Raw genomic sequence first — 5,304 nt, forward strand, 5'->3', positions numbered from 1 at the left:
ACAGTGAAACTGAGCTTGGCAAGTTTTCATAGTACCAGAATATTCCATGAAGGATAATGCAGATGAAAAGTTACCAGTGTGGGCCCTTGATGCTGTATATATCCAGTCTCCTAGGTAAAATGTCTTAACTTCCACAAAGGAAACATGATAATTATGAAGTAAGAAACTGTTCTTTGATTGGACTTGAAACCTATTGCACAGGAGGAAAGCCTCATAAAGAGGTCATGGCTCAGGAAGCTGCAGACTCTAGATGGAAAGATGTTTTTGCTGTTTTGCTAAATTAACAGGCTGCCAAATTGCTTGCTCAAATTTATTGTTATGCCTCTCTGTTTATCCCTAGTGGGTGCTGATTAAAACAGAGATTCATAACTGGTCAGTGTTGAGAGAAATTGACAGTTGAATGCTCATAGCAAAACAGTAAAACTGTACCACCGCTTCTGAGGCTCTGGGTACATATGGAGTCCTATATGACTAAGAGTTTGGATTTGACGGAGCAGAGGATCTCTCCTGAGCCCAATCCATCATATGTAGCATCATCTAGCACTCTCAAGGAAAGAGTGAAGGGCAACCCAACTTACTTCAGGATGGCTTTCTTTATTTGAACTATGAATTCATTTAGCAGCTCCTGTCTGCCTTGAAATTTTGTTGACAAATTTTAACAGGGATTTTATTTTATTTAAAAACTAATCTACTTATATTTATCTTATCCAGCACAGAATTGTAAATATCTTCATAAACCCATTTTATAGAAGACAAAATTTACTAGAAGTGGAGTATCAGAATCTATTATTTTCTGGTACAGATTATAAGGAATTACTATCCAAGCCTAAATTACCTTTCTATAATGGCAAATGGCAGTGATGTTACTTTTAATTTAGCATAGTACGAAAGTATGCCACCTCTCATTAATGAGAAATATTCACCCCTGAGATGTCCAAGGCTGCTAACTGGATGTGCAGCTCTCTGCACTGGGACTAGACATCAAAAAGAAGCAGGTCTGGATGGTTGTTCATGGTCTTGAAGGCTGTTCCATGGCTGTGGGAGGATAATCTCCAAGGACAGACTTTGGTGCAGGAAACTTTGGAATTCAGTGAAGGGCTCAAAGATCTGAGATCAGAATTCAGTTCATGATGTTTCATAGTTGTGTTGCATCTTTTGAAATCTGTGTTAAAATCACCTAAAGAGCTACTGATGCCACGTACGCTGAGACCGTAGCAACCATGAGAGCAACCTCAAACCAGTTTCTCAAAAGGGTGCTCCAGAGCTGAGAGAAACAAAATTAAAATAAACACATACAGATGCCAATGGGTAGGAACTATGCTTATTGAAGACAGACATCAATTCCATTAAAAAAAGACAAAAATTACCAAAGTTAATGAAAAATACAAATATAGGAGATCTTCCTTTTATTTTGTGGGGAATGCTTTTGATATTCAAATAAGGGAGTCCTCCAGAAATTCTAGGTCTTCTGACCCATGCGATGACATTTCTACATCCAGAAGTCTACACAACAATATATACAGGGATTCCTGGAGGATGAAGTTTGTTTCTTTAATATTTCTGCCACTTTTTCTTTAATGTGAAGCTTGATCTTTGTCCCCTTTTTTCTTCAGGTGAATATTTAGCCTTGACAGATTGTTGTCCGGGTGAAATTTCAGCTTTGGGTTCTGGTTCAGCTTCTGCTTCTGCTCCTGTCTTAGATGATGGTTTCTTCCTCATAATTAGGCACATTTAAAAAAATAACAAAACCATAAAGGAATTAAATAACTTAGCATGTAGTTACAGTGGGTGGGATTTATCTGGGGTAGTTTCCTAGGGGGAATTGTAGGTACTTGCACGGGAAAAAGAACACTGTCATCCCTCCCTCCAGTGAGAGTTTGTAGTTTGGTGGGCTCCATTTATCATCATAATAACCATGGTCTTTATCATCACAGATTCCGTGCACATTGCATTGTCATGGGAAACAATCAATTATTAAAACAGACTTACTGATACACTTTCCTACCAACATATACAACTTCTGGTCCATGATCTGGGTCAGGGTCATCTTTCACTTTAGCAGTACACTAGGCTATTCCCGCCCCCCCCCCAAAAAAATTGCACAGATCAGCAATTGAAACCATTGAAGCAACACCATAATACCATGATGCCAGGACAGCCAAAGATACACAGAGAAACCTAATGCTGACCATTCTCAACAGTGTATTTAGACAAATAAAGAGAATTGGATGAAAATATGCGTACAATCAAAAAAAATTAAAGAAAATCCAAATCAGAAAGGAAGAACTGAAACGTTCTTTCTTTAAATGTCATGACCATATACGTAGCTCATAAAGAGACCACAAAAAGGGTAACAACCAGCACAGCACTAATTAACTATAGCAATTACATGCAACTTCTGATCTAATATATTTTGTGCATGCAAAATACTTCTCTGAAAATAAATAAGCTGAAGTTATATCAATGAATAAACTGCAAATTCTGAGATGAAAATATCACTGTGAAAATATGATGTGGGATTCCCCGCTGTATTCTCTGAATACCATTGGTTAATAAAGGACTGATTTGGGCCTGTACAGGGAATAGAGGTAGGCAGGGAAAACTAAGCTGAATGCTGGGAAAAAGAAGGTAGAGTAGAGAGAAGCCATGTAGCCCCTCCGGGAGACAGATAACAGAGACTTGCTGGTAGGCCGTGACCTCGTGTTAAAGCAAAGATTAATGGAAATGGGTTAAATTAAGATATAAAAGCTAGCCAATAAGAAGTTAGAGTTAATATGCTAACAAATAATTTAATTAATACAGTTTCTGTGAGATTATTTTGGTTCTGGGTGGCTGAAACAAACAAGTAACCTCCTTACAGAAAAATAACATTTTTTTTTTATTGAAGAGCAAATATTTGACCTGGCAGAAAAAAAGAGCATCTATAAAGAGAAACAGATTAAAGAGCACAATAGGAAGACAAAGATACACTGAGAAGGATAAATCTGAAGTGTTCTCAAGGGACTTATGACAAATTCTGATGTGGTAGCTTCATTTTTTCCCTTTAAAATGTGTGTGTGTGTGTGTGTGTGTGTGTGTGTGTGTGTGTGTGTGTGTAAGCAATGGTTTAACTATATACATTTCTTAAGGACAGACTTTAAATTTTTAGTTTATTTTTGCATTAATGTCTTGGTGACTTTTGACTGTTGGCATGTATTTAATGTTAACACTAGCTGACCTGCTAGGATATGGGAATCTCACAAGGGCCCATACCTAGATGAAGAGCTATAACAACTAATGACTGCTGTAAGGGCATGACTCAGTTTTCGCCAGGCACAATCCTCCTGATAGGCTATCCATTCTATAGATCCAGTCTTAACACATAAACATATTAATGAAATCAAAAGCACTCAGCAGGTTTTACATAAATATGCATTTATGCACATAAATATCCATTTGTGTACAAAACTATGTATATATGCAACAACAGCCAGAAAAGGTCATGAAAGGAGTGTTGGGGAAACATTAGAGGAAGTGAAGCAGTAAGAGGGAGAGCTGAAGTGTTGTGTATAAAGTATGCATGTGGGAAATCCCCAAATAAATAAATGAATATCTTCTTTAAAAACCAAACTGTGAGTATTACTAGCATTTAACTAACCATTTTGCTTTGTAATTCCAATATTAAGTTTGTTAAAATTTGATGTGTTGTGTGTTCTTGATCTTTTAGTTCTCGTGTTTTCAGTTTACCTGGAGTGCTCTGTGGTCGTTCCCTATTCATTAGTCTCCTAGTTAAGGACTTCTGTAATAGGAACAGTCCAGTGTATCTACTCTCATTTTATACTCTATAGCGATGTGTAGTTCTCAAAACTCCATTTGGAGGACAGTGAGATTGTAAACCGCTTTTGGGGTGGGTTACTTAGTCTAGGGGTTGTAACCCACCCTGCAGTTAGTTATTCCAGGGTTCCGGAGAGGCACTATCTGGAAGATATGAGCTAGGAGACAAGAAGGAGGCTAAGCGAGATTCTTGTCAAAGCCTCCGTTTATTAGAGATGGGGTACAGCTTATATAGGGTAAGGAGTTGGGGGGTGGGCACAGGGGCCTGAGCTCTTGCCGCGTGGTTCACGTTGGTCACATGGTTCACTTTGGTCACGTAGCCAGGAGGATACCTTCGGTCAGGTCACTGTAGGCCAAGAAGTCACGAGTTGACACACCTAGTTCTCTAGATAGTTTGGAATGTGGGGTGGGTTCCGCTAACAGATAGCTCTCCATTAACAGCCAATTTGGGTGTGGGGTAGGCTCTGTCAATAGAACAATTCTTAACACAATTAGGGGTGTGGGGTTCTCTGCAGACTCCCCAGGGTGATGGTTCCTGCAATGATTTTAGGAGGAAATTGGCTCCTGACAAGAGATGTCTCAGGTGGTCAGGCACTTGCAACCAAGCCTGACGACCTTGGGTATTTGGACCCACGAAACAGAAGCAGAAAACTAAATCTCCTAGATTATCCTGTGAAGTCTCTCTGTGTGTATGTATCCTCCACATAAACATGTGCATGCACTTAGACTTATGAAATATTAACAACCTCATTCACATGCACTCAGAATGATGAAATAAAGGTAACATTTATGAATTGATTTTCTTATTTTAAATTTGTTGAGCATGTTTTGCATTTTGTCTTAATGATTTTCTGTATTCCTCCTATATAAAACACACTGGACACAGCATTCTCCTGGGTACCTGTATTTCATTATCTTGACTGTAGTCATAGTTTTTATTTCTTTCCTTTTTATTTCTTTATTTTGCTTTTGAGATTATAATTTCATAATTTCCTACCTCCCCCTTTGCAAACCTTTTCATATATCCTTCTCTATTTTTTCATGTTCATGACACTTTGTAAACAATAGTTTTAACATACATCTACATATTCATGTATGTACACATACATGTATATAAAGTACATGAGTATAACCGCTTAGTCTAATGAAAAGCTTCAGTAAACAGAATCTATAAAATATATAAATACTATCGAAATACTTTACTGCATATAGCATTACTACAAACCTTGAAGGACATCAGTAAGCAAAATTTACTTTCAACAAGGATGAATTGAGCCTTCCAAAGTGCTTGGAAGTAGACTTTATGCCAGAAATCCTAAGGACATGAAAATATTGGGTGAAATAGTCAATGTGTTAATGAGAAAATAACTTATCAACTATGTATATTTTACTGATCAAAGCTATGCATATTATAAAGAAAAAACCCTGGATAAAGGAATTTGTAGACAATTTATTTAGAAGGAAATTAAGTGTAAACAGACCTTCTGTCCA

This window comes from Microtus ochrogaster, linkage group LG7_11, assembly GCF_000317375.1.
Source record: "Microtus ochrogaster isolate Prairie Vole_2 linkage group LG7_11, MicOch1.0, whole genome shotgun sequence".
Lineage (NCBI taxonomy): Eukaryota > Metazoa > Chordata > Mammalia > Rodentia > Cricetidae > Microtus > Microtus ochrogaster.